Raw genomic sequence first — 15532 nt, 5'->3', positions numbered from 1 at the left:
AAAAATACACGGCATAAACGATCTATTCCAGAGAACAAAGACATTAGTTCTCTTCAGTATTAAATCATTGACAGCATAGTTTTTCAGGGAAAAAAAAAGTTCAGAGAGGGAATAAAAGTGATCCAAAAGAAATAAGAAGAAAACTGGTTGTAAAGTGAACTGGCAGTGCTCAGGAAATAAATGGAAGCTAAAAATAAAGCAATTACAGAGATGAAAGTCAACTTAGAAGCAATCGAAAATAGATAAATACCATGGAAAGCACAAGCCACGCTTAAGAAATCACACGAAATGAAAGAGAAAGGAACAATGAGATCAAAATGATTGTAAATGAAACAATTCAAAGTGAAGAAAGAGACAGGCTGACATCCTCAAACTGGTATTCTGAACAGAAAAACACAGGGGAATGGGAATGGGAAAACAGAGAAAATTCAAAAAAATTTCTTGAAGTAAGGAAAGGTAGGGGTTTTTCCTCCCTTTTTCACATTTTTTTAAAGATTTTATTTATTTATTCATCAGAGACACAGACAGAGAGAGAGGCAGAGACACAGACAGAGGGAGAAGCAGGCTCCATGCAGGGAGCCCAATGTGGGACTCGAACCCAGGTCTTCAGGATCATGCCCTGGGCCGAAGGTGGCACTAAACTGCTGAGCCACCCGTGCTGCCCTCTTTTTCACATTTTTAAAAAATTTTAGTTAGTTAACAAACAATGTAATACTGGCTTCAGGAGTAGATTTAGTGATTCATAACTTACATACAACACCCAATGCACATCACAGCAAGGGCCCTCCTTAATCCCCATCACCTGTTTAGCCTTTCCCCCTAGGTATCTCAAGATTTAAAGGACACACTGTGTCTCAAGAAAAATAAGCAAAATTAGAAGCATCAGGACAAATACTGTGAAGATACTGAAATTCAAAGGGATATATCCTGGGATGCCTGGGTGGCTCAATGGTTTACCGCCTGCCTTTGGCCCAGGGCATGATCCTAGAGTCCCAGAATCGAGTCCCGTGTCGGGCTCCCTGCAGGAAGTCTGCTTCTCCCTCTGCCTGTGTCCCTGCCTCTCTCTGTCTGTGTCTCTCATGAATAAATAAATAAAATCTTAAAAAAAGAAAAGAAAAGAAAAGAAAGGGACATGTCCTGTCTGCATCACCCAAAGAACAAGAATCACATGATTCCTCTCAACCGCCACTACCAACACTCAACATGAAAACATCAACCAAGTTCTAAGGGGCAAAAGGGGTACCTGAGAGTCTTCTACTCAGTCAAAGTGTACTGCTACTATAAAAGAAACCAATGTTCTTGAACATGCAAGAATTCAAGGACTACAGTTACAATGCACTTTCTGAAAAATACGTGATGATGCAATCCAGCATTATAAGGTATGAATCAAAATTAAACACTCAGCAAAGGAGAAGCCACCATAAAAGGACAACCATGAGCACCAGATCCATTTAAACACAAACCAAAGCTGGGCCACAGTAGGAATGAGTTGACGGAACAGAATATGAATGTTATACTTCCAGAAAATCTAAAAATAATAATGTAACTAACAAAAATTGGGAGGCCGGGGTAGAAAGGAAAAGAAAGTGCATAAAATCTTTGTTTCACAGCATAAATACCTATCATGTACAGTTGAAACATTCCGTTTTTAAAAAGTGAAATCATACCAAATTCTTAATACTTTATTCATAATCAATTGTCTCTTCACCTGAGAAATATCTTTTAGGAGCTAGCATCTCTTGTTATGAACAAATATTTATGTGTATCTCAACAATTCCTTCAGTTTGATTCTACTTTCTTTTTCTTCTGATAAATACAAGTAGACTTGGGTTTAAGCATGTTTCTAAAAATAGCATGGATAGTGTGAATCTATTTTTGTAAAGCTCTATCTACCAAGGTTGCTGGCTAAATACGGGCCTAGAGAGAAGTTCAGGATGATGTTGGCAGAATGGTTTCTGAGAGGTAGAAATTCTGCTTTTTTATATGTTCTGTTCTGAAATTCTTAGATTTTTGTAAGAAACAGCTACATTTCCATGAATAGTACCAGAGTCTCAATGCAAGAAAGCGCTCTTGCACCTACCTAGCCAGTCGCTGAGCTCAGTGCTGCCCCCAAGCCTTGCACAAACCCAGCCCAGCCAAACGCTCTGCTCAGGGAGAGTATGTCCCACTTGCATAGCTCATCAGACTCATCACTCCAAACTCTGCTTCTTCTCCCCTCCTCTTCTCTTCTAAGGACACATTGGATTTTGGGCCTACCCTAATCAAGGACAATCTTATCCCCTCAAATCCCTAACCTCATTACATCTGCAAAATCCGTTTTGCCAAGTAAGGTCACATTTGCAGGTTTGGGGTGAACCTGTCTTTTGGGAGCTAATATTCAATCCACTCTAAATGCTTTCTGAATGGTGTAAAAGCCTAAAGTCTGTGCTTACACATCTATGTGGTTCACGGAACCAGCAACCATTCCTCTAGATGGGACCCAAGGATCCCTAAAGATCACAAGTTTTAGACCCAGGTAAATATCCAAGAACAAGTTCTTTTTTGTCCACCTACTGAGCTGCATGAATTTGGGAAGAATGACTTAACTTTTCTGGGTCTTGATTTTCATCAGGAAAATCATGTCTAGTCAGCAAATCTTGAGGAAGGGTAAGTGAGGATTAGAAATAATTTGTATAAAGTCCTGCAGAAAATGCCTAAGATAGAGTAGGTGCTTATCAGCTTGCTGTTATAAATTATATTTTCCGGGATCCCTGGGTGGCGCAGCGGTTTGGCACCTGCCTTTGGCCCAGGGCGCGATCCTGGAGACCCAGAATCGAATCCCACGTTGGGCTCCCGGTGCATGGAGCCTGCTTCTCCCTCTGCCTATGTCTCTGCCTCTCTCTCTCTCTCTCTCTCTCTCTCTCCTCCCTCTCTGTGTGTGACTATCATAAATAAATAAAAATTTTAAAAATATATTAAAAAAATAAATTATATTTTCAAGGGATTGTGTCAGGGAGACCACCAGCCCTCAGTAATTTCACCATGGGAGAGGGATTATCCCAAACTCAGAGGCATCTGCATGATCAGTGACCAGAATCACTTAAATAGTGTGTTCTCTGGCCTCAGCTGTGCCCTTGGGACTTTAAAATGGCAGAGCCAGGGCAGGCTGGCTGGAATAACGGGTGCTGTGTGATCTTCAGTGAGAACTGAGCAGGCAGAGAACAAGAAAACCAAACCATCTTTGCATCAAAGCCTTTGGCATGACTCCCCTCTCAGGTAAAGGACGTCTGCACAGCACTGTAGAAAGCGTTTCTGTATCATAATAGCACATCCATAGCTTCAAGATCATGAGCCCCAATCTGCAATACACAAGCTTCCCAAGTTAGGGTCGGTAACCGTTTCAACTTTAATACACATTAAGTTATTCAGAATTTTAACGATGTGTATAATATTCTGTCAAATTATTAATGAAGTCAGTTCTCACTTTTCCAAGGTGATAAATGTATTAGTTAGGAAGACTTCGGCTACAATCAACAAAATTGTTGGAACAGCACCTTAAACTAAGTAGGGCTTTTATTTTGCCCTGTAACAAGGATTCGGGGGTTGCTGGCATTAATGGGGTTCAGCTGCTCATTCAAGCCATCAGAAACCCAGGCTGTTTCTCCTCCCCCTCCCCCACCCCGTCATCCTTAGCATATTGTCTTTTATCTTCATGCTTGTCGTTGAATGATAGCAAGATGGCTCTGTGCTTGAGACATAACCTCTGTTCTAGTCAAAAGCAGAGGAGCCAATTGTGTCCTTTTACGGGGAAACCAAAAGCTTTTCTAGAATTCTCCAGACAATGTTTCTTACACATGATTGGCCAGAATGGTATCACATGCTTTCCAAGGCCACTGCACTATAAAGGATGCTGGGAAGGAAGCATATATTGGCACCTGACAAAATCAGAATCCTGGTTGCACACATGGCCAGGGTTGGGGGGAATGGATATCGATTTTTAAATTATGATTATTGAAGTAGAGCTGCCATGCAATCTTAAATTATTTTCAGGTGTACAACATAATGATCCCACACTTCCTGGATATCTATTTAATAACAGTATCTGCCACAGAAAGAAATCTGGAAGTCTCAGGAAACTACAACTCAGAAAATCCTGTCCCTTCCTCCTGGCCAATATCTGTTGAGGAGTTATCACTCTCCCTGCCGAGCATCTATCATCTGGATAATATGGGTTCAGGGTAAAATCTGAGCAGAGTGATTTTTTTTTGAAAGATTTTATTTATTCATGAGAGAGAGAGAGAGAAGCAGAGGCAAAAAGAGAAGCAGGCTCCATGCAGGGAGCCTGATGTGGGACTCCATCCCGAGTCTCCAGGATCACGCCCTGGGCTGAAGGTGGCGCTAAACCACTGAGCCACCCGGGCTGCCCCAGAGTGATCTTTTAAAAATGAAAACCAGATCATGTTCTGTTTTGTTTTGTTTTTTTCCCCACTGTCTTCAAAAAAACTGAACTTCAAATAAAGTTTGAACTTCTCCCCATGGCCTCTGAGACCCAGCGTGGTCTAGCCTCTGTCCAACCCCAGGGGCCCGTGTCACACGCCCTTGTCCCCAGTCTCTCCTGCGGTCCTGGGAACAGCCTGATGGTTCCTTCTACAGAGTCCTTGCAGTGGCTACTTCTCTGCAAGGGACCGGTCACCCCCTCCCAGTCACTTGCCACATCTTTGCATCTCCCAAATTTCTGCCCAAAGGTCACTTCCCCAGAGAAAACTCTGAAGCCCTCTCCAGGGCTCCTCATCCTCTTATCTGCTCTCTGGTCCTCCTCTACCATTTATTGTGATTTGCAATCATCCCTGCATATGTTGCCTTGTTCCATGTCTGCCTACCACTCTACATTGCCCCTCCTCCAGGGCAAGACCCTCTCTGTCTCCTTTGCCCTATTTCTCCCAGATCCATGCTTTGCACATCAAAAGTTCTCAACAAATCTCTGTTGAATGAGTGAGGATATGGACCAGAGTTAAGAACACAAGTGTCAAGTATCCAAGTAGAACAATGGGGAAGCAAGTTCAGGATAATGGGCCCCAACAGTAGAAATGCATGGAGGGTTGCATGAAGATGAAGAGAGCAGCATGTGCTCACTGCCCTCAAAGCACACAGTCCCCCACAGAAAGTAAGAGGAAAAGAGGGTGTGGGCGCATTATGACAGTTGCCAGCTTCAAACTTCCAAATTGGAGAATGGTGCACAGAAGATTTTGCTAGAGGGATACATATTGCAACGTTATTGGCAAAAGCGAAAATTGAAACCATCAAACCATCCAACAATAGAGAATTAGTTGAGACAATTTTAATACATCCTTATAATTTAGTTTAAAAATAACATTCAAAAAAAATAACATTCCAGGATTGTATTTTATTATATGGAAATATGGGTAAATACAGAGTAAATGACAATAGGATTCTGAAAAAAAGTGATGCATAAAATAGCATAATTTAAAAAAGAAGAGAGAAAGAGAATATGCATCTTTCCAGATGTAGATCCCAAAATGATAACAAGGTTATTTCTGGGTGGTCTGATGATTACAGCTGATTTCTATTTTCTTCCTTTTGTTTATCCATATAACCTAATTTTTCTATGATTAACATGTATTAATTATGTAATCTTTTTCCACTTTGGAACAGCTGAATTAGGAATCATGTTTTAAATCCCATCTCGAGAGTATGATCAAAACATTAGATATCAGAGGGCTTTTTTCTTGGAGCAGGAGAGCAGGCTGCTGCTATACTTTACTCCAGGCAAATGACAACGTTTAAGAGGTTCAGCAGGGCATGGGGACAAGCCCCTGGATGGCTGCACCAATGGTACAGGACCAGGGGCACCATATGATTCCGCTGAACAGCTATCATAGACGGAATGCCTCTTACAGTTGTACCTTGTGCCAAATTCACTCTATCTTCAAAGCGTGCAAATTAGGTATTACTTTCCCATTTTTATAGATTAAGAATCTTGAAGTTTAGGGAGGCTCAGTGTATCATCCAATATCCTCCAAAGTTAGATCGACTCAGCCTGGCTCCAAAGACCTTGTTTGTTCCCCTATGTCACAGCTAATCCTCATATATGATGTCAGCCTCAGCCATACAAGTAGAAGACAACTAGCCAGCAGTTAGTCCAGTGGATAGCAAACATTTCTTTCTATTGTTATTCTGGAACCACTGATTTGAATAAAATCTTAATCAGAGGCAAAATCAAATAAGTTACTAAATGCAATGTGATATCCTGGTCCTAGAAAAGACAAAGAGCATTAGTGGAAAAGCTGATGCAATCTGAACAGTCGGGAGTTTATTCCTAAAAAGATGATAGATGGTAGATGTTAGATAGATAAGATGGAGTTGCTCTTGTTGAATGATGAGTTGGGAGTGGGAGGAGGGAGGTTGGCCTACTGACATAGAAATCTGCCTACTCAGTCATCAACACTTCCCTCCATCTCAGCCCCAAAGAACACTTGAGGTTCCCCAAGAGAGCACTTTGAATACCCTTTAGCAAATTCAATCAGCTCATCTTATAGATGAGGAAACTAAATCCCAGCAATCAAAGTAACTTGACAAGAACTCTCGGCTAGACATGGCAGATTGGACTAGAAGCCCAGAGTTATGGACTAAATGTTGTGTCCCCACCAAAACCCATCTGTTGAAGCCTTTACCCACAATGTGATGGTATTTAGAGGTGGGCCTTTAGGTGTAATTAGGTTTAGATGAGGTCATGAGAGTGGGCCCCTCATGAAGGGATTAGTGTCATTATAAGAAGAGGAAGAGAGACTGGAGCTTTCTCCCCACACCATAACCATGTGAAGTTCTGACAAGAAGTGTCTGGAAAGAGGGTTCTCACCAGGAACTGAACTGGCTGCACCTTGATCTTAGACTTTCCTGCCTCCAGAGCTTGAAAAATAAATATGGGTAAAACCAAGAAAAGTTGGGACACCTGGGTTGCTCAGTGGTTGAGCATCTGCCCTTGGCTCAGGTCGTGATCCTGGGGTCCTGGGATCAAGTCCTACATCAGGCTCTGCAGGGAGCCTGCTTCTCCCTCTGCCTATGCCTCTCCCTCTCTGTGCCTCTCATAAAAAATAAATACAATATTTTTTAAAAAACAAGAAAAGTCGAACCCGTTGTATCCTGAGATCACCTATCACCTATATCCTGAGAGGCTGTATGAACTGAAATATTATTGACATATACAGAGTGAATTTATTTTTTTTTGTTGAATTGGATATAATGGTATCATTGGAGCAGTGGGCCTCAGCCTCTGACCCACTTTCAAATATCTGGAAGGGTCTTGGGCAAACTTAGGAGATTCTAAATCATTACAACTTGAGAATGGGTCTCCAGGGCCTGTATTTATTAGTGCTCTCCATTTATAGTGGTTTTCTCAGGGAAGACAAACTGGAGAATGAGAGATGCATCTGGAAGGAAGACTTATTTTCACCATGTATGCTTTTTATTATATGAATTTTTCAAACACTGTTGTGTACTGCCTATTCAAAACTAAATTACACGTGGGGCGCCTGGGTGGCTCAGTCAGTTAAAGTGTTTGTCTTCGGCTCAGGCCATGATCTCTTGGCATCAAGCCCAGTGTCAGGCTCCCAGCTCAGCAGAGAGTCTACTTCTCCCTCTGTGCTCGCCTTATCTCTCTCAAATAAATAAATAAATAAATACAATCCTTTTAAAAATAAATAAGTAAAATTAAATAAAACTAAATTATATCTAACTCCCCATGCACAGCCATGGTAGACAGCAACAAAACTAAGGAGACCCTATCAGGTCCCTGAAAACCAGAGCATTATACAGATGAAGCTGGAGGGTCTCTGGGCAGCCTCATAAGCTGGAGTCCTGGCTGAGACAATGAGCTGTGGAGTCCAACAACCCAGGCTCTGAACCTACCTCTGCCCCCACCAACTAGGATTCATTTTTCTGAGCATCTGGTCTGTCAAACCTGTATAATAGCACCTACCTAACAGATCCATGAGGCTGACCAGAGACAGCAAACTTAAATCACCGAGTACAGGGCCTAGTACATAGCAGGCCCTCTGTGAAGAAAAAATTTTCTATTTTTCTCCTGAGCGCCTGAGCTGGAATAGAGGTTACTGATATAATCAGAACTGAATTATTTTTGGAGAGCAAAGCTTTTCTTTGTTTCATGAAACCAAACCAGCTCTCTTCAAGCAAGAAAGCATGTGTTAGAATGGTCTCCACATGCCTTGGTAGGTGCTAATAGTCAAGATGTCTCACCATGGAGTTCCTGCAATCAGCATCAATCTGGAAAATTAGAACTCCTTATGCATTTTCACTTGAGCTGTAAATGTATGAGTTCATGATTTTCTCAGACATACTCCACACTATTGTGAAGCTTTGGCTTATTGTATGTTTTTAACTAATTTTTCCTTAAATATGTAAATAACTGTATTACAAAAGATTTGGAAAATAGAGAGGAGAAAAAAATTCACAATTCCATGATGTGAACACAATGGATATTGGTATTTTGTAATATTCTCTGCTAGGCTATTAACGTGTGAGTTATAATCATCATATGCATTATATTCACACTAAGCACCATTTTGTCTTGATTTTTCTATCAGTATATTGCAAATATTTTCCTTATTATGGCAGTCATTATGACCACACTTTCAACTAGCTGCATAATATTCCACCAAGTGACGATACCACAATATATTTAACAACCCCCTTATTTTCTAACGTTTCCATTTATTCCAATTTTTTTGCTATTTTTAATAATGCTGCAATGAACATTTTTGTATGTAGATATTTCTACTGAATTAAAAATTATTTCCTTAGGCTAAATTCACACAAATGGCAAGTCTTCTGTTTCTCAAATATGAAATTACATTAGAGAACAGCATTACTCTAACTAGATAAACTTAGAAAAATAACAATTTCACATGAATGTGCTCTTTCTCTGGTTTTCAGAATTATCAAGGGAATAACTTTTTTGCATTGCAGAAACAAGCAGTATGATCTATCAGAGACAAAAAGGAGTTGCAAAAAGTTCACAGGGCAACATTTTATTTGGCTGTTACACTTCAACATTAATTTTGAATTACAAGCAAAAGACAATGCAGAGCTTTGAGGAGCGTCAACGCTGGTCACCCTGTTCACATCCCATTGTCCATATGTGGGCAGAAAGGGAAAGAAATTGCCCTTGGCACCACTGAAAAAACCTCTCCATGGAAATGAACGTGTACACTAACTAAAATAATCCTTTGACACTATCCAACCTATCTTTGAGCTTCTACCAACACCTTGATGCCAACAATTTATTCATTTTCCATTATTCCAGAAAGACAGTAATTTGTTTCGGTAAGAATGTGTTTATATTAATAACAGCTTATATTTACTGAGCACTTGCCACACGCCAATGTTCTGATATATATCCTAAATGTAGGTTAGTTTTCATTCCATTTTATAGGCTCAGGCAGGATTTCCTCATTTCACCTGTATTCATTTCCTGTTGCTACAAATTCCCACAAACTTGGTGGCTTAAATCAACTTGGTTCTTAATCCAGAGTTGAGAAATCCAAAACAGATTCACAGTATTGGGTTCCTCTTGGAGGCTCTAGGGCAGAAGCTGTCCCCTTGCCTTTTCTTTCTGCCTACATTCCTTGCCTCTGAAGGTTCCTCCACCTTCAAAGCACCTCCTTCTCTGATGCTGTTTCCCTCTGCTTCCATCCTCACATTACCTTCCCTCTATAACACCAGCCCTCCTGCTTCCTCTGGTAAGGACCCTTGATTTTTTTATTAAGAAACAGATCTGGATAACCCAGGATAATCTCCCTCTCTTAAGACTCATAACTTCATCACATCTGCAAAGCTCCTTTGCCAAGTAAGGTAGCATAGTAACAGGTGCCAGGGGTTAGGATGTAGACATCTTTGGGTGGCTTGTACTCTGTTTACCACACCTGGGAAGTAAGTAAAGCTAAAAGACAATGCAGAAGGCCACAAGTATACCTGCAGAGCTATTTTCTCAGAGATGATACAAGTAGGAAAAGCTGTCATGCTTAGAGCCCCAGCAATCCCAACACAACCAGTACTAGGGAGGGAAACAGCATCAAAAGGACATTGTGTCAACCCCTCCATTTCTGAGCAGCTAACATGGTGCACATCCTTCACCTAACTCATTTAGTCATCCCAATGACCCTCACAGGGAGCATCCTTGTCCCCAGAACAGAGATGAGAGGCTCAGATTAGTGACATAACTCTCCTGCGGTCACATAGTAACACTGGTGGGTACCAGGCCCGTGATTAGGACCTAGGTGACTCTGACCCCAAAGCATAGGCATAGTTCACTCTACCCAGGCCACTGGTAACAAAAAATAATCAAAATGAGCCATACCAGCAGTGTGTGCACGACCCCTCCACAACCATCCCCTGCACAATATTTATCACCAATTTCCTTATCCATTTGTTTGTCTACATGTTTGTTACCTATCTCTCCCTGAAAATAAGGATCTTGTCTGTTGCTGACTGCTGTCACCCCAACTCTGAGAACAGGCTAGGCACATAGTAGACACTAAATAGCTGCTTGTATAACAAATAAATAACACTTCTTTGACCAAGAGATAACTAGTGTGAGCAAACTCAACCACTTACAACATGGCTGGGATGCTTAAAAGTAACAAACACCCCAAAAACTCTTCCCAACTAGCCAAAGCAAACAACTCTTAGTCCAAGTTAATGCACTATCTCTTTAGAAAACCCCTTGAGACACAACCCAGAGCCTGTGTTCTCTTTCTGGAAAGTAAATTCTAACTAATTTGTTGAGCTCTTTATCACTCTACTTCCTGCTAAAAGGGATATCCTTCAGTGACTGAAATTAAAGAGAAAGATTATCCATCTGAAACACATGATCCAAGGGAGCAAGGTAACTGCATGAATGTGAGAGAGTTCAGAGATGCATCAGTGAATTACAGCCTCTGTAGATGGAGACAAGAGTTCAGAGAAACTGAGTCATGACATTTCTCAAATTGACAAGTTGTAAAGCCCCAACCCCAACACTTGTGTGCACCTCCCTCAGCCCCTACAGAATGGATCATCTCAGATTAAGGATCTCATCCTCCGAAACACACGTAACTAGACGGAACAAACTGGAGCTGATATTCTTTCATGCATACAGGACCCTGTCATTATGGTCACACACAATTATTTTTAAATTTTGACTCTACACATAAATATAATACCATTGCTTTTTTAATTCACACTGTGACCTCACATATGCCTCCCTCATGACAACTGTTCACTTCTCTGTCTCTCTCCACAAGAGTGCTATAAACTTCTTTGTGGCAGATAAGTGGCTACATCATTTTGAATCTCTAACCCTGGTGATTGGCACCTGCATGTCTGATGGATGAATGAGTCCTTTATTATAAAAGTAATGCATAATTATTATGAGTGTCAGAAAACAAAGGTAGAGAACGACAAACGTAGTTCCATGATCATGAAGAAAAACAAGAAACATTTTGTTATATTTCTCTCTCTCTCTCTCTCTCTCTCTCTCTCTCTCTTAATGTGAGTGGTTTTTCTTTCTTTTAATTTTTCTTTTTACAAAATACTATGCACACATTTCCATGTTGGGACTTTTTCACTGAATCTTATAATATAAGCATATCTCATGCTATCTCAAAGGTCTAATGATTGATTAAACTATAGGATGTTCTAACACGGCTCTTGAGGGCACCATTGGGTACGTTATTAACTTCACTGTGGTGTTCTCCAAGGAGAATTCTGCCTATGGCCCAGCTACTAGCAAATCAGGCTTCATTTCCTCAACTCAGCTAAAAAATCCTTTTGTTTTTCCTCTTTAACCTATTATAATCCATGGCCTAAATGGAGCTGGCCCTATGTCTTCTCAGCTTGATAAACAGCTACAGCCATCTGAATCTATCCCTAAAACTGTCCGGCAGGAGTCTTTTGGCAAAATATGGTATAGGGCATTCTGGTTCTAGTGCTGTTCAATTGGGATTTTTTTTCTATTAAAATAAATGTTTTCATGAACTCACAAATGTGTTAGTCATAACCATCACAGAGTTCCAGCTGATGATTAAAAAACAAACTAGGTTTGGGAAAAAATTCAAGATGCCTTCCATACTCCAAATTTGTTCCCAGTCAACAGAGAACAGGGGCCAATGCCTTGAAACCAAACATATTTTTATGAAACCAAACATCATAAAACATGAGTGAGCGTACCCTTACATCACTCAGACCACTAAGATTAATAGACACGCTGAAAGCATTTGCTTCACACTTGCTCAACTGAATAAATACATCTTTTCACAAAACCAATCCAAAATCTTGGCCATTCCCAGATGTCTAAAATCCAAGACTCTTTGCTCTCAAATTCCTCAATGAGAAAGTGTAGAGGAAGAGAATTTGGGACTTTAACCAAATGTTTAAATCTGGCGCCAGGAAGAAATTGGAGCTAAATTGTACATTGAAGAAGCAAGTAAGAAAGAAAGAAAGGAAGAAGGAAGGAGGGAAGGAAAGATAGAAAAGCAGGAGGAAGAGAAAATACACTGAAATTAATATCCACAAATCTCTTGTATTATCAATGTTTTATTTCTTTGAGAAAAAGGACCATCTACACATAATACTGTCCATTGGGTAGGTAGAGTGAGTTTGTTTTAATGTAGCATTTATTGACTTTTTACTTATTTCTTAAAGATTTTATTTATTTATTCATGAGAGATGCACAGAGAGGCAGAGACACAGGCAGAGGGAGAAGCAGGCTCCTCACAGGGAGCCCAATGTGGGATTCGATCCTGGGACCAGGATCAACCCTGAGCCAAAGGCAGATGCTCAACTGCTGAGCCACCCAGGTGTCCCTTTATTGACTTTTTAAAAACCAAAAGGAATATGCTTATTGTTACTCATGGAAATTTGGAAACCAAAATGGAAATGAAAGTAAAAAATTTAAATCAGCAGTAACACCTCCATACAGCAGTAGAGCCACATTGATATTTTGATATTGAGGCTTCTCATCTTTGTGATACATTTATTATTTCTTAAAGCCAAAATGGATGCTCCAACACTAGAGACACTATTTGGCAGCCTATATTTTCCCTTCATTAATATATATAAACATTTGGCTCTGTCATTAAATGTTCTCATAGAACATAGATTTTACTGGCTGCAAAATAGTCCTCTTGTTGATGTGCCATTGACTGAACCAATCAATAACTGCAAAAGAAATAATTTATAATAACCAAAAAAGAATATGTTAAGCTATGATCTATATCATTGTATATATAGCATTGTCTATATTTTTAAAATTTTCTTCAAATTAAATTGTAAAAGTAGAAATGTTGAGACAGAGTTAAACAATTTTCAGACTCTTCATATATGTTTGTCAATATAAATTTTGCATTCCTAAAAGATTATACCATTTTGTATTTGCACGATCTATGGACATGCCTGCCCCCTAGCTGATTTGAATTTTGTGAATCTTTACCAAACTACGTGGCCATTAAAACTGCTTTGTTTTACTACCATTCATTTATTTATTAAGCAAGTGCCTATCCACAAATTGAATTTAAATAAAATTTTAGAAAATAATAAACAAGTCCCTATCCAGAAACTTCCATGTGCAGGTTCTGTTCTTAGTCTGGAGGCACTGCAACAAACACAGGCTCTGGCACAGACAGACTGGGTTGGACTCACAGCTCTGTCTTGCTCCCTCGGTGACCTTGGGCATATTCCTCACCTGAGCCTCCATTTCCTCAGCTAAAACATGGAGGCAAACACAATCCACCCAAGAGGCGATTCTGGAAGTTAGCCACATTGACATGTGCACAGTGCTGGCCAAGTCAAGATCCTGGGGCCTCTCAGAAGTGTTGGTACCTGAGCTCCACTTCCCTACAAACGTGGGCAGCTACTCTGTTGAGGCACCAACTCTTTCCATGACATTTGATGGAGCCTCAGTTGGGAAGACTTAACCCTCTACCTGATGTACTCTGGTATCTCAGACAATTCCTTCTCCGTCTGAGGGAAGAGACCAATTTATGGGAAGCCAATATTTGTAGTTTGTTTGATCTCACATTGACATTGAATTCATTCTAAGATGGGAACTGTGGCCACACACACACACACACACACACACACACACACAGAGCATCTGAGTCACATGACCTTATAGTCCCTCCTTTTACATTCAAGTCAGAGGCTGTAGTGTATGGAGAATTTGACTGAAATTTGGCCAACTCTGCCTTCATGCTCAGTTCTGGAAGTCAGTTTTGCCTTAGCTCCCTTTCTCTATATGGAAGAATTTCCAGCAATAATGCCAATAATGCTAGTTTTTTATTATTATTATTTCAGATCTTTTACAAAGAAATTTTTTTAAAGTTTCTATATAAAAAAATTAAAAATTACCAGTTAAGCTAAGGCTCCATTTTGATTATCTTTCCTTGTTCCTCTGCTAACCACTAGCCTGGAGCTAGTGCATTTCATTCCCATGCATTACTTTTTATAGAGGTGAAACTTACGTGTTATAAAAATTTACAATCTTGGGATCCCTGGGTGGTGCAGCAGTTTGGCGCCTGCCTTTGGCCCAGGGCGCGATCCTGGAGACCGGGGATCGAATCCCACATCGGGCTCCCGGTGCATGGAGCCTGCTTCTCCCTCTGCCTGTGTCTCTGCCTCTCTCTCTCTCTGTGACTATCGTAAATAAAAAAAAAAAAAAATTAAAAATTTACAATCTTAAAGTAAACAATTCAGTAGCGTTTGGTGTATTACCATGTACAGCCACCAGCTCTCTCGAGCTTCAAAACATTTTCTTCATGCTGAAAGAAAGCCCCCATAACCTTTAAGCACTCCTTCTCATTTCTCACTCCCATTTCCAACCCTTGGCAACTACCACCTTGCTTTCCATCTCTACAGATTTACCTATTTTAGATACCATTTCATACAAATTGACGCATACAATACGTTGTCTTTTGTGTCTGGCTTCCTTCACTTAGAATAATGTTTTCAAGATTCCTCCATGTTTGACATGTATCAGTACTTCCTTCATTTTTCATAGCTGAACAATATTCTATTGTATGCCTACACTAAGTTGGATAGAGTTCCATGCACACCTTCTTACTGCCAGGGTTTCCTACTCAGTGATAATCCAAGCAAGAGCCTGTTTCCCTAATGTGCAAACCTGGTGGGTGGTGTAAGTAGGAAGGTAGCTGGGTGTTCTTGCACATGGTCTTTGCCACCAACAAACCTGGTTTCGAGCCATGGCTCTCATACTTCATAGTTACATGGGTGTGATAAAGGTGATTGGCCCTTTATGCCTTTATTTCCTCTTCTGTAAAATGAGCATGAAATATTAACCACTTCATTTGGGGTTGCTGAGTGTCACACATAAGACAATGCACAATAACTTTGTGTGGGGATTGGCACTCAGTCAAGCCCTGAGGTGATTTAACCTCATCTATTTCCCTGACCACCTCTGTGATAGGCCTCCTTGCCCTGTAAGCCCCAACCCACTGTCCTTTCATTTGCTAGAATTCCCAAA

At 40.5% G+C, this 15532-nt stretch overlaps 1 protein-coding gene and 1 long non-coding RNA gene across 6 annotated transcripts in view; one reads left to right on the top strand and one right to left on the bottom strand.

The window, feature by feature from the left end:
- The window catches only part of C1QTNF7 (C1q and TNF related 7), a 104344-nt gene that overhangs the window by 58591 nt on the left and 30221 nt on the right, over positions 1-15532 (top strand). The gene's annotated exons all lie outside the window — the stretch shown is intronic.
- On the bottom strand, positions 2951-14676 carry LOC144301011 (uncharacterized). The gene is made up of 2 exons (XR_013367745.1): positions 14514-14676; positions 2951-3338 (listed from the first exon to the last, which is right to left on the bottom strand). It is a non-coding gene; the product is annotated as an uncharacterized LOC144301011 (long non-coding RNA).

Source organism: Canis aureus, chromosome 2 (genome assembly GCF_053574225.1).
Source record: "Canis aureus isolate CA01 chromosome 2, VMU_Caureus_v.1.0, whole genome shotgun sequence".
Taxonomy (NCBI): domain Eukaryota; kingdom Metazoa; phylum Chordata; class Mammalia; order Carnivora; family Canidae; genus Canis; species Canis aureus.
This window is presented reverse-complemented; position numbering and strand designations above follow the sequence as displayed.